Below are 24,985 nucleotides of genomic sequence, written 5' to 3'. Positions count from 1 at the left end.
CATTCAGGAATGTCTCACTATGCTATCTGGCCTCTAACCCTGATGTTGACCCTCAATGGGGATGTGACCATGGGCATATTTCTTAAGGGCATTAGACTTGATTTTTCTTCTACAAAAGCAAATGAAGAGAATAAAGTTGTACATCTATGAAATATACACTGAGTGGCCAGATTATTATGACCACCTGATGTTTGTAGGCAAATTAGCCGTACACTGCATTGTATGGGATATGGAAGCCAGAGGCCTATTCGAACACCTTTGCTGTCTGCAGTTACCAAGATAAAACATCTCCAATTCACACAGAAACACAAGGATTGGACAGTCGAGCATTGGAAAAAAGTCAGGTGGTCTGATGAATCATGCAGAAGGCAGAGTGAGAATTTGGCGGAAACAGCATGAAAGCATGCACCCCACATGCATGAGTACAACCCTTCAAGCTGGTGGGGGCAGTGTTATGGTTTGGGACATGTTTTCCTGGCATGATTTGGGCCCTTCAATTCGTGTGGAACAACGTCTGAATAGCACAACATACCTAAGTATCGTTGCTGATCAAGTTCATCCTATCATGTTGATGGCGTATCCCAATGGAGATGGCTTCTTCCAATAAGACAATGCGCCATGCCACGGTGCTCATATTGTGCAGGAGTGGTTTCAAGAACATGAGGGAGACTTTACCTTGCTTAGGTGGCCCCCACAATCACCAGATCTCAATCCAAATGAGCATTTGTGGGACAAAGTTAAAAGAGCCATCAGGCAGCTGGTTCCACAACCACCAAATCTCACAGAACTGGACAGTGCTATTTCTCAGGCATGGTGTCAGATTCCTCGCATCACCTTTCAACATCTCGTGGAGTCAATGCCTAGAAGAATCACCGCAGTATTGAAGGCAAAGGTGGCCCAACGAAGTGCTGATGGGGTGGTCATAATAATCTGGCTACTCAGTGTATTTCAATTATTGGATTCACATATCCTCAACGTGTCTGTTCACTTATAACCCCTGCTCTAGGACTAAATTTAATTCCTAGTATTGTTAAGTAAGTATGACCCTGAGTATCTGCTACCTCTCAGGGACTCGTAAATATACTCTGTTGTGTTCTCCAGAGCCACCTACTCTAGGAAGAAGATCTGGGAGTCTTTGTCTCTGCTCCTACCATTCTCACTGATCAAGCTAACCACCATGAGTCATGCTAACTGGTTATGTCTTGTCTATGGCTGCTTTTGCTCTATAATGGCAGAGCTGAGTAGTTGGGACAGATACCATATGTGGCTCTCTCTTTCACTTGGCACTGCTGCTTGATCCATAATGAATGGCAGTTAAAACTCAACAGCGTTTTGAGTGCTAGTCATACCACTGACATTTAGTTCTATTTATTTTTTACTTTCCAGTGCATATTAAGCAAGTCAAAGCAAGAGGAGAAAAACAAAACCCCTAACCATTGTGAACATATTCTTGGGCTATGTATAAGCATAATTCTGTCTGTATGACTAATTCTTTTTTCTTAAACTTGCAGTAAGCAACTGATTGTTGAAAGCAGTGTGCTAGATGATACGGTGCTTCATTTCCTTCATGGTGAATACTGGCACAACAATCAATGTATAATAGGACAGATGTAATCAAGAATCCCTGAAAATATTCTTACCTCATCTGTCTGTATATTAACGAATGTGTATTGAATGCCTATGTCTCAGGCACTTTTTTAGGTTCTAGGGGAACAAAAGGAAGCACAAATACCCAGTCACGAAGCTTACCATTAGTGGAAGAGGTAAATAACATCAAATAACCACATGCAGGAGTCTGTTTGCAACAATGCACAGTGTTGCACGGGAGTTGGTGCATGGGAGTATGAATCTAAAAGAAAGGCTTTCACTTAGGGATGTCAGGGAGGCCTTTACTGAGAACTTACCCCTGAGCTGAGAACAGAAGGGTGAGCAGTAGTTAACAGAGTAATAGGAGAGGGAACAGTCCCCCATTCAGAGAAAACTATATGTGCGCAGATCCAATGGCTGGAAACAGCACAGCAAGTGCAAGGAGAGGCACAAAGCCCTGTGTGACTGGGGAGCAGGGAGCAAGGGGAGGGTGACAGAAGATGGGGTGGATAGGCAGATGGTGACCAGGCAATACAGAACCTCGTAGACTCTACTGAGTGTTGTGTTTTTCCAATAGGCTGGGGAGCCATTGAAATATTTTAGGCAGAAAGGTGGGCACTGCCAGGTATTGTTGAAATTTACAACTTGGCGATCTCTCAGGAAGCCTTGTAGAGAATGAACTGGAGGTGGCCAGAGTGGATCCATGTGGGCCAATGAGGAGGCTGGTAAATAGGATTAAATATTTACCATGAAATAGTTTGCCTCAATTTTAACTGGAGACTGTTGGGTCTTTAGAAGAAATAATTATTTTCCAAATCAAACTGTGATGCAGGCCTTTGCACTCCTCAACTCCCAAATATTTGTGCTTATTTATGGGCTGGGTTTATTGCCAGTTCCTGGACTGTCTTGCTGTAAACAGCTAAAGCATCCTGATACAGGGCAGTAATTGCAATGTAAGATCCAAATCCTCCCCTCCAGTCATAAACCAGACATGAATTCCTAACAGCCAGGCAACTGCATAGAGTGTACAGAGGCACAGTTGAACCGGGGTTTATATCTCCTTGATGAACAAATTGGCTTATCACACAGGCTGTCTGATCGTTAGCCTCACAGCCAATCGCTAAGACAACAGAAAATTGCAAATCCTCTTAGCCTGTGAATTTGGCAGTGTCTTGTGGACTTGGTAATAAACTCTATTTCCAACTGTCTTCATAAAAAGTAAACATATAACAGTTGAAAGCCACCCTGCAGGATATAGCAGGCATTTTTCAGAATTGTTCTGGTGATACCAATGTTGTTATATTAAAACTTCAATTCTATTGTTTAAATGAAACTTAATTTCTTTCTTTTGCCTTTTGTCTTGCTTTGCCTCAACTAGAAGACATGGGATTGGACTTTTCCCCCTAAAATTTTCAGTGGTGTATGGCAGTGAGAGTGATCTATTCACTAATTAAGCTAAAGACAAATGTAATCTTTCTATTTAGGTCATTGTAGACATCCCTTTTAAAATTATAAACTTGCTTGGTGCATAAGACTTAATAAGAACTAGTGCCTAAGGCATGCTTGTTATAGGTAAACAAGTATTTCTACAGTAGAAAAAACATAAAAATAAGTTGTTATATGCACTGCTTTATTCTAACAGAAAAACTCAAGTAGAAAATATTTTGCATTCAATCTAGTGATTACACAGCTTCATTTTATAGGAACATGGATTATCACACTGAAAATTCTGAAAAATAATTCACAAAAATGATTTATTTTCCTATAGATGCCCCTACCAGATGTTTACCAATGCAGAGATTTACTAAATGGTGCTCTCTTTAACAAGTTAAGAATCTAAAACTTAGCTGTAACCCATTTTAAGTTCCAGGAATTATAGAACTTGGGGAAATTATTTGGAAAAGTGTTATATAGAAAAAGTTCGACATACTTTCTCTCTTGTGGCTTTAACAATACCTAAAAGTGCCTGATGGTTCTTTATTAGTTACTACTTATAGAATCTAAAATTCTTAACATGATATCCAAGACATTTCTTAAGCGCTTACCATGTTATATCATAACCTTTTGTTTAATGTATCCATTAACATATGATGATATGTTACTTTTTTATTATTTTCATAACAAGTTACTACAGACTTAAAAGGACACAAATTTAGTATCTTATAATTATGTATGTAGCAAGTTTAATTGGAGCTAAAATCAAGGTGTAGGCAGGGTGCCTCTCTTCCCAGAGGCTCTTCCAGGAGAGAGTCCCCTTCCAGGTTTATCCAGTTCTTATTGTTTCAGAATTCAGTTCTTTGCAGTTATCAGACCCAGGCACCCATTTCCTTGCTGTAAGCTGAGGGGTCCACCCATCTAGAGATCGTCACATTTTTTCCTTCCTGGTCTTCTTCTCCATCTTTGAAGTCAGTTATGCCAAGTCATGTCCTTCTCATATTTCATTTCTCTGACACACCATTGTGTCTCATCCATGTTTAAGGATTCATTTAATTAGATTGGACCCATCTAAATAAATCCATGAGTCTCCCCATCTGCAAGTAAGCTGATTAGCAACTTAATTCCATCTGCAGCCTTAATCCCCCTTTGTCAGGCAATGTAATCATCACAGGATTAGGGTGTAACCATCTTTGGGTGGGTGGGTGGGGAGGGCAGTTTTCTGCCTACCGCACGCTTTAATAGATTTTTTATGTGTTTGCTCATTCCTGAGGTGATGACACTATAAACAGTTTATCTGTGTAACTGTAGCACTTAGTAAAATAGGTCTGGTTGTCAGTGGTCATTCAAAACATCCTATACTAAAGGCCCAGTGCATGAAATTCATGCACTGGGGGGCAGTCCCTCAGACTGGACTGTGAGGGAGCCCCATGATTGATTGCCCCACAGAGTGAGGCCCCTCCCCCCTGCTGCAGCACCACCGGCCAGGTAGCCTGGGCAGGGGGGCGGGGCCTCCCTCTGTGGGGCAATCAATCATGGGGCTCCCTCTTTGGGGTGATCAATTGCGGGGTTCTGTGATTGATAGCCCTGCAGAGGGAGGCCCCACCCACCTGCCACAGCCCACTGGCTGGTGGCCTGGGCCTCCCTCTGCAGGGCAATTATGGGACAGTGGCAGGGCCCCTTGACCAATCACATCACACCTGCCTTGGCTGGCCTGGCACCAGTGTGTGTCATAGTGTGGTTGTCTGGATGGTCATTCTGCTGTTCAGCTGTTCAGTCGATTTGCATATTGTGCTTTTATTATTATAGATTATAAAAGCCTAATATGCTAAGTGTGCAGTCATCTGGTCATCCATTTAACCAATAAAAGCACAATATGCTAATGATATGCTAAAGCCACTCAACTGCTTGCTATGACATGAACTTAGCACCAGGGGGCAGACAGTCAACCAGTTGACCAGTTGCTATGATGTGCACTGACCACCAGGGGGCAGGTGCTCCAACCTGTAGGTTAGCTGCTGGGGTCGAGCCAATCAGGACTGAGTGAGACATGCTGGACACATCCTGGAGCTCTCCTACGGTCCCTCCGTGGCTGGCCAACCTCCCGCGTCCCTCCCTGGCCCCAATCGTGCACCGGTGGTGTCCCTCAGCCTGGCCTGCATCCTCGCAATTTGGGACCCCTTGGGGGATGTTGGAGAGCCGGTTTCGGCCCAATCCCGCAGGCCAGGCCGAGGGACCCCACTGATGCACGAATTTGTGCACCTGGCCTCTAGTGTTTAAATAATGAGAGAAGAATTAAGTTTTTAAATAACTAGCCCCAAATATAGAATCTCAATTACCAATCAGCAAGGAATCTTAGTTCTACTATTTAATGTGTTAGATATGAAGATGCTTTGAAACATAAATATTACATAATAATGATATGATATTATTTTAATGATATGATATTATTTTATGTTTGCTTTGGTGGCTAACATAACATCTGTCCTCATTCCCTTCAACCTTGTTTGCTTCCACTATGGGTTCTAGGACAGATGCTCACTTCCTCAGTCTCTCAGATATGGAAAAAAAAAAAGACACATTTCTGGCCAATGGGTTTAAGCAGGCATCTGCTAGGGAAGATTCTGCGAAGGCTTGTGGCTTTCCTGATAAAAAGGGACAGATGCAGTCAGCACACAGTGCTACAACCCAAAGAGTTGAAGGGCAGCAGATCAGAGCCTGAGTCTTTCATGGCATTATTAATTAATTAAACTGACACTGGTGAACAGCCACATCCAAGCTTTGTGTACAAGAAAATAAATCTGATTCAGTCCTGTTGCTTTAAGCCAATATTATTCACACAAACACAGAGACTTTCTGCTCATGCTTATTCTTTATCAGTTTCTCAGAAACAAATTGAGCCCAATTTAATAAAATATGGATTAGCAAACTTAAATTTGTGATGGCAAACAGTCTTGAAACTTAGTTGAACTAGCCTAGTGAAAATAAAAATATATCAAAAACCTAAAAAGAAAATCTTTAAAAGGAAATTTTAAAGGAGAGAATAGTGTTCACTTATTTCTTTTTCAATAGTACAAGTCAAGAAAGTGTTTCAATTTAAGGTCTTCTTCCTTATTCTCTAGAACTAAAAGTGAAAAAAACAAAACAGTTATCTATTTATCTTTGATCTAAAAACCAAGACAATTCATTCAGTAACTTTCTTATTTTCTACACTAATTTAATTTTCTTGAAGAAGTCAACCCATTTGGGAAATTCTAGTCCCAATTTATAAAAAAATGTTTTAGAGACTTAGGTCAGCTAGATTTAAAGAAAGGCCAAATGCATGAATATTTACAATTTTTTTTGTTTTACTTTCATCTATCAAAGTATCTAGAGATCAAAGCTTTAATCTGATATGTATTAAGTTAATTTCAATCATAATAAAAATCTAAGGCTTCTCTGACATACACAGTTATCTGTACAATTTTGTAAAATGCTTTAAAGATAGAATAAAAGGGTAAGATAATTTAACAATTCAATGCATACCTTCTGAAGTTTAAACCTGGTACCTACAATAATAAGATATCCTATTGATATAGAGTCTACATGAAAGATCAATCATGTTATAGTTCCAATAGCATCTAGCAAGGAAGCCTTGGTAAAAATCATCAGACATAATATATAGGAATAATCATGCTATCACTGTACTTAAAGTTCACAAATATATTTACTTTTTAGTGAGAATCAATACCTGTTTGGTAAGTAAGACACCGTGTCAACCTTTCGCATGCTTTAAATTATGCTTTAGTCCTCCAGCAATCCTGTGAAACAGGTATTCTTACTGTTATTCTCATTTTTATGGATGAGGAAACAGTCGAACGAGCGGTGGGTGATTTGCTCCTGATGGCACAAGTAGGGGGAACAAAGATTCAAATCGCAACAAAAATCTGATTGTAGAGACAGCTCTGAGCTGCCGCTACCGGGGCAGGAGACTGGAGACACCACATACACCGGGCTGAGCTTGCTCAACTGCTAGTAGACAGAGCATCTCATAACCTCCAAACGGCAAATCATCAGGGGGATTGAGCTAACCTCTGCATGACACGCCTTTGAAAACCAAACGTACTGTAATAAACATTGTACATTTTGGCCAGGTGGGGTTGCCATGAATCTGAGGATCCTTAAGCTTCAGGTTTTCTTACTAGGTCTGGACCTTGCAAGGCTGTGTACCTGATTTTGTATTAATAATTCTTTTTATTTTTTTCCATAAAAGGATCCCCCAAATTGTGCAAAGTTCAGGTTTCTAGATTTGAGATCATCTCCGGTTAAGGTAAATAAATACATTGTTTGCTTTCAGGAAATTATTAGTTTGAAACTATTTTAGCTACTTGGAAAAATTCAAGCTGGTGACTAAATTTGTCAATCTCATCCAGTGATTATCAAATGTTTTGTGGTTTCTCCTTAATGAGAGCAGGTGAAGTAATTGGACTTCATGCTATTAAACTGAAAAAAGATATTGTCATTTTTAATATTAATCAAGCTTGACAACATTTTGTTTAGCCAATATGAGATGTAAATTGCTATCAATCATTTTTATACAAAATGGCACTGGTGATATTCTTACCTCTCCACATTTATCAAAAATCTGTTAATCCTTTCATTTGAGAGGTAACAGGTTTATTTGAGTGGATTTTATGTCATACCTACCCCTCAAATAATTCCTCCCATTAAAACTCTATCTAACTCTACAAAATGCTGGCAATGCTTAGGAAAATAAGTTGTTCTGTATCCTCCAACATAGCATAGAGATTGAAACTTTAAAAGTACAATGAAGATAGATACAGAGGCAGAGAAGCATGGAACAGACTGTCAAATTACAGTGGAAAGGCTGGGGAGGGTTGGGGGTAGGGGGGAGGTAAGAGATCAACCGAATGACTTGTATGCATGCATATAAGCATAACCAATGGACACAAGACACTGGGGGGATGGGGTGAGGGCATGTGTCGGGGGTGGGGGAGTAGGGGAGGCCAGGGGAAGGTCAATGGGGGGAAAATAGGAGACATATGTACTACTATCTGTAATACTTTAAACAATAAAATAAAATTTAAAAGAAGTACAATGAAAAAAGCAAAGCTATATCAAAGAATTAATCTGTCTCTAAATGCTACAAACTAAGTTGCAAATTTAAGAATAAAAGTATGTCTTCAGATTCCATCACCTATACTTAAGGGATCAGATGACTGCTGATTGCAAACAATGGGGGTTTGAGGTATACTATGGAGAAGTAGTCTCAATACTTACCGAGACCACATTGGCATAGTACTTACCAAAACCACATCTCGTATTTGAATAGCAGTTGTTGTTTAAATCCAAATTGTTACACTAGGAATCTTCTTAGTAGGCAGTTGAGTATAACATTAAGGGCTTGCAATTTTAAGCAAAGAAACTTGTTTGGATTCTTTGGATTTGGGCATGAACATTTAATTATATACATATGTATTATAATTAAATAGTAAAGATTTGTAAGTAGAATGTGAATCAGTTCTTTATTAAAGTCTATGGGAACTTTTGCTTACAAAGAAGAGATGAAATAGTTTTATTAAAGTTGGCTTGAATATTTTAGAAATTTTTCTCTGAGTTGTTATGAAAATCCAGTTAAGGGTAAATACAGCTGACTGAATTACTTCTCATGATACATTACTTGCACTTTCTCTGTAGCATTTATCAACAGATTGTTCGCTAGGTATTTATGTGAGCTTTTTCTCTCCCAAGGTATTTTAATAAGTGATAGAAGAAGTGTAGCTGGGTTTCAGCAGGACTAAAATCAAAGCTAGTGTCCAGAGTTTCCTTTCCATGTTGGAGCTGGGTCCAATACAGCATCAGGCTAGCTTAGCTTGTGTTCCTGCTAAGTGGAGGTCTGCATGGCTGCGGGCCACCAGGGCAAATGCAAAAGAACCAAGAGAGCATGCCCTGAGCAATAAGAGAAACAAGAAAGGGCACCCCTTTGTTTAGGGGATTATGTATTCCCCAAATTTTCATGCTTGCAGTGGCCATGTGCATTCTGAGCAACTATCTCTGTCCCCAGGTTTGATTGACAGGCACCTTCCCTAGTCACCCCAACTTTACTGGGCGTGCATCTATCTTCTGTTTGTTGGATCCCTCTCCCAGTGTTTTGCAGGGAATAGGCTGTGGTTCTCTGGAGAGTGCAAGACTATGCTGAGACTTTGGGATAAGATTTGGCTGCCCATGGGGGTCATGCTCACATACAATATCCAGGAAATATCTGGAAAAGTTAAGAAAATCTCTAGTATGGATTTTGGCAATGGGTTTTCTAAAGAACTTGCATTAAAATCTCCTGGGATATCTATTAAAATACAAATTTCTGGGTATCACCCCAATTCTACAAAATCAAACTTTCTAGAAATAGGGTCGGTAGATTCTCATTTTAACTAATATTTCTAGTGATTCTTGTGGGCACTGAAGTTTGAGATCTACTGGTGTTCAGGCCATGGAATCTCTTAGCTGCACCTGGAATCCTTTTTTTGTTTTGTTATATGATAATTAGGGAAGTTACTTTTTCTGTGTTCATACCTGAAAACATCTTAAGTTGCTACTCTTCCACAAGAAATTGGAGGTTGTTTTTTATTTGTGTGAGTTATTACTAATGTGTGTGTGGTGTTTTTTTGTTTTTTGTTTTTTTTTTAGGGATCCACAAGAAATTTAGTTTACATGGAATATAATAAAGGAATATAATAGGAAGCAGTAGTCTTGAAATGGAACCAAATGCACCATAATGGTTTGCATTAAATCAACTGAAATTGCTACTAAAGAAACAAGCCCTAATTGATATTCTTGATAAAATTATTCATTTTTATAAACTAGAGCTTTTAGTGCATTAATGAGATCCAAATCAATCTAACTGGGAGCACAGGAAGCAATTAAAGTTTTGTAGGGAAAGGATGCAAGGAAATTACTGATAGTATAAAGTTTTCTCTGACTTAAGGAGAAATGCTTTTAAATAATGGTAAGGCCTCCCAAGATAATAATTACTGCCTTTCACAAATATAGCTGCTATGAAATTAACTTTCGAACCATTTAGATCAATTATTGTCCTTTTATTCACATCCTCAAAGCACCGGGTCTGAAAAAATACCAGAAATAAATTCTGTTCTTTCCTTTTTATATATTTATATGGTATAAGCTAAGATTATGACCTGCCAAAAATTTAGTGGGCTACAATATTACCCTTGAACCACTTGCTGTTTTTATTTTATTCAGTCAGTAAAGACCAGAGTGCAAGCAATTATCAACAATGAGTTCAGGTTTCACATGGCACAGATGTGTCTAGGATAACACAAATGAAAACATCCAGCAATTTCTCAGTCCCCTAACTGCTTTTTTGTTCTGCATTAACTCTTCTGCCTTCTCATGAATCATAAACATGCTTTAAAACTTAGCTCAAATGTAGCTTCATACTCAAACATTTTTCTATTCCTTTAATCCTGTCACATCTATCTCCTACGTGCATTTTATACTGTCTAATTATACTTATGGAAGCTAATGTAATATTATATGCATTTGTATGCATATGTTATCCCCAATTATTGTCCAGATTTCTTATAGTGAATGCCACATACTACCTACCTCTATACCCCAAATGCTGCTTAGTACATACTACTCAATACATTGTGAACAAGTAAATAAGAACATTGGAGAATGAATCCAGTTTGAGTTCTCGTTTGCTTACAATATTGTGTCCCAAGTGGGAGTGAGACATGTCCAGTGATCAGGTGAGACAGACTTGCCTGGGGCCCGTCTATATGAAAATCAGGGACCTCTTGGAAGAGACCTCATCATAAGGGAGAAAAGAACCTGGCATGATAAGCTTGCCAAGAAGAAGTCCTTGTGACTGGAGAAGAGAGCTGATTGTGAAGAGTGTGGGATTTGCCTCTATCCTGTGCCATCTCTCACTGGACTCATGTGTGAGTCCTTTCACTTGAATAAACATAAAAGGGCTTTTGTTCTGAAAACTCTTCAAACACTGGGGCATCAGCATTACTGCCCAGATGCCTTGTAGAGTGTTGGAGATCAGTGTGGGGCGAGGCAATGTTTTACCTCAGTGCCCAATAGAGCAGAGCTGTGCAAGGTGTAGTCCGAGCACTGGTGCCAGTCTATCAATTGGTCCATGATGAGGTAAGGAGCTGGAGTCAGAGCATAAATCAATCATGCCAATGAGCGCACTGTTTAATTTAGCTGACATTTTCATTTTATGACAGCAAGACGTTCTTGATGAAGGAGGAAAAGTGTTCACTTTCATTCTGGCAGGAGCTCCTTACTCTTGGTAATAAAAACTTTGTGGACTCTTCATTAGTCTGTGAGTGTACCTTTGCATCTTAACAGGATCTAGCACATAGTAAATACTTAATAAATGTAATGAAATGACCGACAAATGAATCTGGATAGTTGAGATGAATGGACAGAAAGGATAAAGTATTCTGAGGCAAGTCAGCCCACAAAATCCTCACTTCTCCTCCTGGATAACCTAGTTTGACCCTAATTACACTTTTGTTTTCTGAGACCTCATGTCCCCGCAGGTGGCCATGGTTGTTTCCCTGAGCCATTTAGTTAGAACTCAGCAATTTAGCATTTATGTTGTGTCTGAATAAAAGTACATGATTCCTGCTTTTAAAAAAATTATATTTTTATTGATTTCAGAGAAAGGAAGGGAGAGAGAAAGAGATGTAGAAACATCAACGATGAGAGAGAATCACTGATAGGCTACTTCCTGCATACCCCCTACTGGGGATTGAGCTGGCAACCCAGGCATATGCCCTGGACTGGAATCGAACCCGGGACCCTTCAGTCTACAGGCTGATCAATGCTCTATCCACTGAGCCAAACCAGCTAGGGCAATTCCTGCTTTTTTCAGTGACCCCAGAGATAGTCAAATACTGAACCATGTTGGGATCTCAGAGACCCACTGAGTTTAACTGTCTCATTTTATAGAAGAAGAAACTGAAGTTCAGAGTGGCAGAATTAATTGTTCTAAATTATGCTATTGATTATTCCGCTTAGCCAGCGGTTCTCAACCTTTGGGTCGCGACCCCTTTGGGGGTGGAATGACCCTTTCACAGGGGTCACCTAAGACCTTCGGAAAGCACATATATAATTACATATTGTTTTGGGATTAATCACCATGCTTTAATTATGTTCAATTTGTAACAATGAAATGGGGGGGTCACCACAACATGAGGAACTGTACTAAAGGGTCGCGGCATTAGGAAGGTTGAAAGGCCTTAGACCAGTGGTTCTCAACCTGGGCTGCACATTAGAATCACCTGGGAATCTTTTTAAAATCCTGATTTCTGGGTCTCATCCTCCGGAAATTCTGTTTCTTTGTTATGGGGTGAGGCTACAGCATTAGTAACAAAGAAACAGAATTTCCGGAGGATGAGGCCCAGAAATCAGGATTTTAAAAAAAGATTCCCAGGTGATTCTAATGTGCAGCCCAGGTTGAGAACCACTGCCTTAGACTATTCTTTTTTTTTTTTTTTTTCTTTTTTTTTTTCTCAACAGTTCCTGGTAAAAGATAATCCAGTATCCTTCCCAGGCACTTTGTTGAAAAACTATATACCCAGTGATTATCTATGCAACATACAAAACTGCTGGCTCCAATAAAATCACTACATTCATTTATTTAGTTCCAAATCCAGTGTTAATTTACTTAGAGTATTCCAAAACACCTGACAGCACGCTACCTCTGTCCTGGCTCAGCACAGTTTTATAGTTTGACAATTTGCCATTGTCTCCTTCCGGCCTGTTTTTATAGCCTCAATTTGTAAATGTTTTATGACTGACTCACCATTAGTCCCTAGGAGTCTTTTTGCAAAGTCTTATGATTTAGAAAACAACTATTGTCCTCGGAACATCCACCACTATGTGATATCTGTGGTGGTATGAGTTCCAGGGGCTGGGCCCCCTAGGTCCTAACACAGATCCTCCCTCCTCTTCTGTCAGCATGCCTGGAACTCATCTGACTTTTATATCTCCCTGCAACACAGCTTAAAGTACCTGACTTCAGGGTGGGTTTATGAGCAAAGCACTGAGAGCAATTAACATTTGAATGAAAGCTACCTGTGATTCCCTATTTAACAGCTGTTAAATGGAATTACTTATCTGCTTCAAACTCCAGGCTGGTGGGTTGTGTGTACCAGACAGGAATGATAATGCACACAGGCAGCTGGGGATTAAGTGGGTTGGATAGCATAAATCAAATTGCATTTTTGAAATCCAGGCAGTAATTCCAGTGGCTTCTGAGGAAAAACTCATACCGATAGATCCATATAGAATATATCAGGAATATTTCAGGATATTTCAGTATTTAATTGTCCCAGCTTCACTTTCCAAACCATGAGTTGACTGAGGGCTTCTGGATAATCTAGACCCACAAGAACTGAAACAGCACTAATATCTTTTTTGTGAGCTAATATTTTTCCTCACATTTCAAATTTGCTTTTCAATGAAATGTTCTTCCAGATGAGTATTGATGATTTTGGCCAAACCAGAGGTTTTGTCAGACACAAAATTTTGTGCTTTGACGTAATTCTTTATGGCTCTTATAGAGAACACTAGTGACCCGGTGCATGAAATTCGTGCACATCAAAAGGGAATTAACTAGAGAAAATATTTTAATATTGCTATTTGCCTTTTCTCTAAAATGGAAGTGTCAGAATGAAAGAAAATTAGTAAAATGTATATGAAAATCTTCCTCCTGTCAAAGTCTGGAGCGTGCCATGGGAACCAGAGTCAAGTTCCCACCCAACCACATGCACCTCGAAATTGCGCGAGACCAGACCTGGCCGGCCCCACCCCCATTGGGCTAGATCCAGATCTAACTGGCCCCATCCTCGTCAAGCCCCGCTGGGTGGGGGGGCATGGCCTCAGGTCAGTCTGGCCTGGTGCTGGGCCGGGGGTGTGCCTTGAGGTACCCTGTCAAGTTCTGCCAGGCGGGGGGCATGGCCTGAGGTCCCCCAGCCTGGTGCTGGGGGGAGGGGCACGGCCTGAGGTCCCCCAGCCTGGCGCTGGGGCGAGGGGCACGGCCTGAGGTCCCCCAACCCAGCGCCATGCAGCTTCAGGTCCTGCTGATTGCTCATTAAGGCTCATTATGGGAACTTGGCCTCCAATGTGGGCACAGCCATTTTGTGTTATGGAATCTGTGCCTTAGCTGTGGGCGCAGCCATCTTGACCGTTATGGTCAATTTGCATATTCCCTCTTTATTAGATAACACTGGGTTGTAAATGGCCAGAGTGAAGAATGGATTAACATGTTAGAGAGACTGTGCTGACTGAACCAAAACTAAAAGATTTGGCAATCACTCACTGGATATAAGAAATTCAGAAACCAAGATACCCATATCTCAAAGTGAAAAAAATATTTAAAAAATATTTTAATTTATTTCAGAGAGGAAAGGAGAGGGAGAGAGAGATAGAAACATCAATGATGGAGAGAATCATTGATTGGCTACCTCCTACATGCCCCACACTGGGGATAGAGCCCGCAACCTGGCATGTGCCCTGACTGAAAATCAAACCCTGATCTTCTGGTTCATAGGTCGATGCTCAACCACTGAGCCACACCGGCTGGGCACAAAGTGAAAATTTTTACTTATAAATCCTGCCTATGTTAATCCAAACCATATAGACATATTGGTCAAAATATACATGTGACCAATGATGTTATGTATGGGTCACTTTGGAATTTGGATTATCTGTAGATAATGATGCTCAAATAAGTCAAATACTAAAACTGAAATATTTAGGATTGTAGTAGGTCTCTGTACTAAAAAGTGCTTCAACATATTCTATCTTTTGATCCTTGCAGCAACCCAGATGCTGCTATTAACAAACAAACACGTGTTTATTTGTAAAGGTTGAAGCACAGAAACTGTGTATGATTTGTGCTGAGTCACAGAAATAATTGGTTGGTAGAGCCAGGATGTATACTGGTAGCCTGGTTCTCCAGCCTCAGTTCTTAGTCTCTCTACCCTATATTGCAGTTACATTTCCTCTCTGGTTATTTCTGGTTGACAAACGTTTGTGATGCTAATTGGAAAATAAGTGTAAGTTTATGTGTGTATGTATACACACACACAGCCACACCCACACCCCCTCATTAATGGCTTAGTGGTTATATTCTGTACTTCACCTCAGTGGCCTATTATAATAATGTCAAGAGTTGTGAAACACCTGTCTTCCTCTGGGCCCTCTGAGGTCCTACTGGGCTCTCCCTCTGTCGTTTAGGTCTTTTGTTCCCCCTTGAGTTACATCTCTACTGTTCCCTTTAATTATGTGTTTGGGTTATGGAGGTTAATATCTTAACTTCAAAACTGAGAGTTAATACCCTTTGGGAGAAAATCTTTCTCTTTTCTTGTTTTCCAAAAAAAATATCAAACAGTATTCCTAGACCCATCTGCAACACTCCTATGTAAATGGCACAAGTTCTATTTAGCAAAATGTACATTATGCAGATCATCTGGTATTACATTTGCCATTAATATTTGTATTTACATTTTTGTTTTAGAGCTATTTAAAAAATCAAGTAGCTGTTCATCATTATCTGAGCATTGAAAAATACTAATGCATTTTCATTAGTTACCAATGTATAAATTATAGATGAAAGAAATGTATGTTTTAAGAAATGTATTTTTATATGTTATTAGTACTGAGATATTTTTGTTTTATTATGGCATGAAAAGTTCATAAATAAACCAAAAGTAGCAACTTCTTTCATGTAATTAAAGCTACAATTTTGTACACAGAAACAATCCATAGTATATCCACATAACTAGATTGTAACAAATATTCAATTGTGGATTTTCCAAAAGGTTTAATGCAGTGATATTAATGGAATGTTTTACCCACATAATTACCATTTAGAAAATTTCATTTCTGTAACATTTAACCTTCAGTTCAACTGACACTAAATGTAAAATAAATAATGGAAATGAAAGCCATTTCTTTATTTAAAATGCAAGCTATCTATTAATAAATAAAAACAAAATTGGGTGTGAAGCAATAAAACATTATGTTACTAGCAATATGCTGCTGTATATTAATTTCCATAGTAACTAACCAGAAGTTGAATCATTTACCCCGGGAATAACATCACAGACTTCCTTTAGGCAAAGCCTGAAAACTTGATCTTACAGATGTCTGCCAACGGCATTAGCTGTCAGAAAAAGGCAAAAGAAACTGATGGAACCAAATTCTGAAGTTCAATATGTTTGACAGAAGAAAAAAACCCCAAAACACTACCTCCCTTTGATCAGATCAAGTTTTTGTAATAATTCCCAGAATATACAGACTGACTCAAATTAATTTTTAATTAAATAAGAACATATTACATAGGGTATGACTTTGTTCTCCTCTCAGTAAATTATACTTGTAAGGTAGATTGGACCTTCTGCACTTAATTTTCCATGGCCTTTCAATATTATAATTGTGTGTGCATCCATGTCTTTTGCCATATGACGTTGCAATACTTTCCCCTGGAGAAGGTGGGATATATTTTCCTATCTGAACAATGTTGACCTTCTGCTATAACCAATGGAATGTTGGTGAAGCGAAAATGGCCAGTTTGGGGGTCAAGCCTTGAGAGGCATTATGTGTTCTTGAAATCTTCCTGTGGTCTTACCAGTTGCCATTAGAAAAACTAATAGGAAGATTCTCCCCAAGGAGAATGAAAAACACATGTTGTTCCCTTGAGCATAATCTCTGTCTAGAGTTCAGTGCATCAAATCAGAGCCAAACCCATCTGAGCCAACTCATAAAACCACATAAAAATAAATGCTCAATGTAGGCCATTGACTGTAGGGTGGTTTGTTTTGTAGTATTATCACAGTAATAGCTAGTTAATGTAACCAGCATCCATCTAGTTTTCTAAGCCAGAAACTTTGGTATCATAGCTTGTTTTGGTTTGTTTTTAAGGAAAACTAGGTTATACTTTTAAAAAATTCTTGTTGTAAAGAATTGATGCAATAAAGAGTACATAGATGAAAGATAAAAACAAAACAAAGAAAATTGTAAGATGCCAACCTCTTATCCCGCAAGAACATCATTTCAACATTAGGTGAACTTCATTACAGGCATCCTTTTCCCCCCCACAAACTTTTTATTTTGAAATAGTTTTAGATTTATAAGAAAATTGTAAAGATAGTACAGGAAGCTCTGTATATCCCTCACCCAGTGTCCTCTATTGTTAATACCTTATGTTACCATGATATATTTGTCAAAATGAAGGAAACATTGGTATGTTACTAATAACTACACTATACAATTTATTCAGCATTCACTGTTCTCCCTATTGTCCTTTTGCTGTTCAAGGATCCCATCCTGGGTACCACATACATGTAGTCATCATGTGTCCTTACCCTTTTCTGCTCTGTGACAGTTTCTCAGACTTTCCTTGCTTTGCTGACCTTAACAGTTTTGAAGATTATTGATCAGATATTGTGTAGAATGTTCTTTACTTGGGATTGCCTGATCTTTTTCTCAAGATTAGACTGGCCTAATGGGTTTTTCTCTATCACATATCAGTACCACATTGTGTTAATTTCTATAGCTCCGTAGTAATTTTGAAATTGGGACAACACTTTAACCAACTGAGCTACCTGGACAGAACAAAAAAAAATATTTTGAATAATGTATTTTTATTTGTTTATTTCTTTCAGTTCCTCTGCAAGTGTTCTGTACCTTTTTTTTTTTTTTTTTTTTTTGTATACCGTTGCAGCTCCTTTTGGGTCTTTCCTTTGCTGTGCTGCGGTGTAAGAACTTCTTGAGTAACCATCTTACTACATATGAGACATGTGCCCAAACAGTTCCAGCTGAGTGCCGGATGTTTTGCATTCTATCCATGTCTGTGGGCAAAAACACAGAGGTAGGGCCTGGCGGGATGCTGTGGAGCTGATGTATAATTATACCTGAGGTTTTGCTGAATATGCTAGTTAGGGCTCCGTGTTGCTTTGTTGAGAGGTGTGCTCCGCAGCTGTGGGAAATGCCTTAGTGTTTCTATCCTTTCATTCAGGAAACTTCACTTCTGTAAAATAGTCTTGTAATCTTCAGAATACCCACTGGTTTGCCTTCCTCCAGATTTGGGAGTAATAGTGGATATTGTCATTATTTTTTCTTTCTGATTGATAAGTATCTGAGGCTGGGGACAGGATAGGAGGAGACTTTCAGTATTTGCATCTTTGTTCCACCCCTGAAATTTTGGTTGCTCTCTTTGGATGCCACTTTTTAAACTTAATTGGATCAGACTGTGTTCTTTTCCTAATTTGTTTGCTATTTATTTTGTGAATATATATTGTATATTTTCATATATGTACAATAATGATACCATATATACATATAATGAGAAAAAGAGAGAATATGAGTTTCTGTTGATCTGGTTCAACTTGTTAGGTATTTGAAAATGGAGATCCTGTGAGGTAATTTTAGTCAACCATTAAATGAGAAGACTTTATGGGTATTATTTTTGACTCGCCTCTTTTTCTCATCATTTATAACAAAGCAATTACCATTCTTTTAAAAACTGAATTTTATCATTTATTGTTTTCCAACTTTACTGCTATTATCTTAGCTAGCTCTCATCATCTCTCTCCCAAATTACCACATCAGCCTTTCACACTGCTCCTCTTCACTGTGGCTTCTGTTCAGCTCATACCTTACAAATACCCCTCTAATCCAATCTCCAAAATAAATGATTTTTATAAAACAAAAATCTGCGTATACCTGTGGTCTATAGTTTTAATGGCTCATAGGAGAAACACCATATGTTTGACATGACTTACCAGGTCTTGCATATTCTTTCTCTTGTTCATGTCCCCAGTTTCATCACTTACAAGTTCCCAGCACCACCAACATCCCAACTATGCACTTCTGTGCACAGACTTCTTAAGACCTCAAGACCTCTAATTCTCTTTCCACTCCAGGCTTTTGCTCATGCCATCACCTTCCTTTACCATTACCGTTAAATGCTTGACTCCTCATTCCAACATCCTTCTCCCCTTTGATTAGCTCACTGCTTCCAGGAAACCTTCAGGATCAACCAAATGTGGATAAGAAATGTTTCATGTGCTCCTACAGCATTCTGCACATACCTATAAAAGAAGAAATTATATGTTTCTCATAATTCTGTCAGATTTGTCAATATGAATGCATGTGGATGTATGTATGTGTGTTAGGGAAGGATTGCTAAGGCTTAAATTTTTTTTATTGATCTGTGTTTTTTAAATCTGAACATATACTGCTTTTTGAGGAGGAAGAAAAAAAGTTGAGATTGTTTTAAAGGTGTTTGACAGGTTTTAATGGCACATGAATCTAGTGTAAAATGCCAGACCACAATGATAATGAAAGAGGACCTTTCTATCCAGATAAAATAGCTACAAATAGTTTCCATCAAACTATGGCCAAATAGAATTATATGTGGGTTGTGTCGAAGTCAGAAACTGAATAATTAGGGAAAAGTATAGGGGTATGTCTGCATTAGTAGACAGCAATACAAAACTGAATTCATAGGCCAGGAAAGAACAAAGGCAAATAGTGTCCTCAAACCAGTTCCTCATGTTCAGATGAACTCTCAAATATTAATTGTCAAGGAATAAAATAATTTTGTTTGTGTGACTCAAATTAAATAAACTGTATGTCACTATAAATAGAATTCTCCATCAGTCCATTTTGGTTTGAACTCAGGACACAGGCAATGGTATAAAAGTTCCTCTGCCCACAATTCACAACAGTAATGTTTGTGGAGAAAATAATCTATAATTCTATAATAATGAAAGCATAATATGCAAATCAACTAGCAGAATGACCATCTGGATGATCTTCCAGATGAAGCTGGATCTGTGAGGGCCAAGGCAGCCGGGGCTGCGAAGGCCTACTCTTGCATGAATTTTGTGCATCAGGCCTCTAGTGATAATAATAATAATAAAAATTAATGGTAGGTAAATAAATACTCAGTGGACAGTAATGATAATACCTTCATGTGCCAGGTATTACACATATATTATCTTTAATTCTTAACACACTATGTAATAGTTTTTTCATCAACAAATAGAGAAAATTGAGAATTTGAATTTCAAGTGACTACATCAAGACCACAACTGGTAACGTAATTGTGGTAACACAGCTTAATATTTGATCTATACGTTCTTAGAACCTTTCTGCTATGGCAAACTGGAAATGTTTAATAATCTGTCAGACCCATGTTCTCTCCAAACTAGTGTTAATTTCCTCAGGGGTATCTCTAAGCACTATGTTATAAAAGGGACTGACTGTTCTTCCTGAAGTCAGCTAATGTCAAAGTGAGCAAGTATAAACCAGTGCAAGACCCATAGTATGCAGTTAATTGATTCTTGAAAGAATTAATAGAGAAATGGTCCAGCTTTTCTAATAAACACTATTATCTCACCATTCACAATTGTATTTCTAAAATGTTTGAGTCCATATTTGCTTTTGTTCTTATCTCCATCCTTACTATTTAGCCAGTGGTTCTTAATAGAGGGCAGTTCTGTCCTTGATACTTAGGAATGCCTGGAGATGTTTTGGTTTTCATAACTGTAGGAGTAGAAGTGGTGAGGGATGCTATGGCATCTCATGAGGGGAACCGAAGGATGCTGCTAATCATCTGTTAATACACATAACAGCCCCCCACAACAAAGAATTTTCCATCCTAAAATGTCAAGAGTGCTGAATTTGAGAGATCCTGCCTTAAAGTAAGGCATTACGATTCTTGAAAAAGACAGAAAAATACTTATTAGTGGTTCAATAAAGAATTTCTAAAAGTTACTTGTGGTTTCTGTGTCTTTGTTATTTTACATTCTTTCGTGCTTTGGTTGAGCTAAAATGAGCTTCTGAAATTTAAAATAACCTAGGGCTTTATGTTTTCATATTGCTACTTTTGGATCACCATGGTTTCCTTTGATTTTTTGCCAACCCTATAAGTCTTATCAAAATGCTATTTCTTATTTCAATATTGAATCACTAAATTTGGCTGTAATGATTATATTTTGAGACTGGGCTTTGAAACAAAGGGTAAATTGAAGGGACCATTAAAGATATACTAGTTTCAGATGTGTGTCACCCTTTGGAATCTTCCTTTATGAGCAGCAACAACTGTTCTTTGGATTATTATACCCATCCCATTTTTCCTTGTCTCTGGCACCAAAATATGCATAAGGAAAATTACAGAATATGTTTTAGAGGCAGTCATGATGGCAAGGAGCCCAGAATTTGGGGTGGTTAATTTGCGATAGCAAAGGTCACCAAAGTTGGCAATCGTGCATGACGACCACTTTGACTAGCTGGACCCAGAGTCACTTTCGTCTGCAGTCACTCTCTGAGGGTGGGAGGCAGAAGTTCATGTAATATCATACAAATCATTTAAAATGTTTCTCCTTTTCATATGGAAAAAAATTAGCTTTTGCCACATTTGGGGCCAATTTATGCATTCTTACATTTTCTTGATGAGGTCTTCTTGGCCAGAGAAATACTTTCGGTAAGGATTTTAGTTCTAACCATAGAAATTTTAATTTCAAATGAGGAATATATAAAAACTGAATAATATGTAGGTTCTTAACTGATTAAGAATTTTAAGAATGTCAAAAATATTGCACTAACAGGCTTGCTGCTGAATGTGTGTCCCCTCAAACTTCATATGCTGAAATCCATGACTGACGGTATGAGGAGATGGGCCCTTTAGGAGGTATTTAAGTCGTCAGAGTGGAGACACGAGAGAGCTTGCTTCTCTCTGCTCTATGCCATGTGAGGCCTCAGTGAGAAGACTGCCATCTGTAAACTAGGGAGCAAGCCTTCCCTTGACTTCACATCTGCCAGCCCCTTGATCTTGGACTTTTCGCCCTCCAGAACACTGAGAAATAAATTCCTGTTATTTAAGCCACCCAGTCTATAGTATTCTGCTATAGCACCCTGAATAGACAAAGATAAGACTGTAGGAGATAAACAACAAAACAAAACTTCTATTAAATGCTGAAAATGTTACCCCACTCTGACTGAGGGCAGACAGTTAGATATCTACTCAGAACCCCAACTTTCAAGTGTGGAATGAAATAGTCAAAAGACAGTCTGAGCTCATCTTTGAAAAATTCAACTCTGTGAATGCATTAAAAAAGGAGAGCTAAATAATTCTTTGCTTTATCTCTAAAAGGGATGTCGCATGCAAAAAATCAGTTGATTTTTATCATATACATATATGTTAGTTATGAAATACATATATTTTAGTTATTAAATCATTAAGTAATTGCATGAATATATGTTAAAAGTACAGTTCAACTTGTCAAGATAGGTTAATGTGTGCAAGTTACCAGGCTGAGCCGCAAAGAAGATATGAAGATAAGACGTATTCTCTGCTCAGTTAAAATTTTGGAACAAATAAAGGAAGTGTGTACACTTGAAAGTACATTAACAACTCAAGGGGATCATTGTCACGGGTAAAATGGGTTGTTTTGAGTTGAATTGCTGATAGAAGCAATAAGCTTCAAGCAAGTTTAAGTAACTATTTCAATAGGCTTTTCTTTGGGAGGGCACAGAGCCTCCCTGGTCTTAGTTTTCATAGTTTTAAACTTAAAATAAAAATGTCCTCTTCAAATAACTTTTTAAAGTTATATAACTTTTTGAAGACTATTTGTAAGAACCAAAGAAATTATGTAGATTAACCACTTTATAAACATCTGAGGTCTGTAAATGTAAGTGATTTTTGTGGTAGGAAGAACTAAACTCCTAACCAAGAAAATCTCTGAGCCCATTCTGCCTTATCTTTAAATGAATCTCTTCTCCATAAAATAATATACTATTTCCTCCAAAATCCCTCAATTCTAATTTACATATTGTACTTCTTATTGTATTCATTCATGGTGTAAAAGATGTAATTTAGTAAAATAGGGACTAGTTTGTCTAGGTTCAACTCATTGAAATTCAGAATTTACCTTCAATCAGCTTACTAAAGGTAAAAAAAAAAATAAAATAAAATTAGTCCTAGTCTAAGATATGCATGTACCATGTCAGACCTAGACTTATTCTAAGTCAGGCAAAGAAAATCAAATTATTGATTAACATATTTGTTAGCCTTGTTAACCTTCCCAAGCTAAAGCCTTAAGCTAAATAAATGAACTCAAGTGTAAAAACACAGTAACCTATAAAAAGGCTGATCACAGTTTTCTCTTCTTAAAGATGAAGTGAGGTCAGACCCTGACTGTCCTGACGTCAGCTCTTGAGGGCAGAAGTTATGACAATAAGAACCAAGCAGCTTGCATGCCTTGGAGGAGTGGACATCATTTCATGTTTTAGTCCCTCTTGGACCTGGAACCCTCCTTCACAAACAAACATTCTGAAGACCAGGAGAGTCCCATTGTCACTGAAGTGAGTGTGTGGGCATCAGATCTGCTCAGATCACATTCTTTTTTTAAAAAATATATTTTATTGATTTTTTTTTTACAGAGAGGAAGGGAGAAGGATAGAGAGTTAGAAACATCGATGAGAGAGAAACATTGATCAGCTGCCTCCTGCACACACCCTACTGGGGATGTGCCCGCAACCAAGCTACATGCCCTTGACCGGAATTGAACCTGGGACCCTTCAGTCCGCAGGCCGACGCTCTATCCACTGAGCCAAACCGGTTAGGGCGTCAGATCACATTCTTTGGCTGTCACTGCAAAACCCTTCCTCTTGAGCAGCTTAGCTTTCCTCCATCCGCAATCTGGTGCTTAAGATGTCATTTCCTTCGTTAGTCAAATGGGATAAGAATTATTTGTCATAAAAGACAATGATCATGTTTCATTTTCAGTTTCAAGAAAGCCTGCCAAGACGGAAAGCTTATGCATTATATGAAGAAAAAATTTAACCCAAGAGAAGCTACTAGGATGCTTGGTTTTAAGTGCCTCTATTCTCTCTGCTCAAGGAGGAACAACTGTATCATTGTGTTTTATACCACACCACGAACTATGAGAATGTTTGCTGCCTTTCCTTAATTGTTTTCTTTAGAGGGATAGGATATATATATATATATATATATATATATATATATATATAATGTTTGAAAAATAATACATTAATAATATTTATAGAGATAGCATATATGACATATATATGTGTATATATATGTATATATTGAATACCTCTTTGAGGTATGATGTTTCAAAGATTATTTAAAATATATTTTAAAAAAGAACTTACAGATTGAAACCAATTGGAGGAAACAAAGCCCTGAATGCTGGCCATTTTGCAGTAACAAGATTTTGTTTGGGTTAAGACTAAAATAAGTATGGAATTGAGAGCCTACGAAAGTAGAAGATATGTTTGAGATTCATATAGACATTTTAAGGCAAAGTAACAGTCTTTCAAAAGGCAGCAACTTGAATTAAATTCTGAGGGAGCAGCAGGCAAGATTCTCAAATCCAAAGTGTTTTCCCACTATCATTACTTTTATTCACTTGGATCTTAGAAAGCTATCATTTTTCTTTAATTTCCCTTAAAATCTTTAAATGAAAGAAAGCACAGCATGAGTGGTTCAGCGAATACACTGATTACCACCTAACACGTTGGGGGATTAATTCATGGCCAGCTGAGAATGAAACTGGGTTGTGGTAGGTGTCTGGAGGAAAGGCTTCCTTGGGCAAGACAGGCCTCCAGGAGGAAGGAAAGGACGCTAATGGGGAAAGGCCCCAGGAGAAGCTGAACTTGCATTTGGGAGGGGAGACCATCCTGATCACTCAAAACAAAAACACAGTGCCTTGAAGGCTTAATGCTGGGATGAATAACAAGTGGAATGTATGCAAATACTAAAAGTAGTATGAGTGAAATAATAAAAAAGAATATTTTTAAAAAATTAGAAGGAAACCTGCAATAACTGAAAACAACAAAAAGGTGCTAATGTTGAGGCATTTGAGCTGCATATGCTTTAGATGCCATC

The sequence above is a fragment of the Myotis daubentonii genome, chromosome 3 (assembly GCF_963259705.1).
Source record: "Myotis daubentonii chromosome 3, mMyoDau2.1, whole genome shotgun sequence".
Taxonomy (NCBI): Eukaryota; Metazoa; Chordata; class Mammalia; order Chiroptera; family Vespertilionidae; genus Myotis; species Myotis daubentonii.
Note: the sequence above shows the minus strand (reverse complement) of the source record.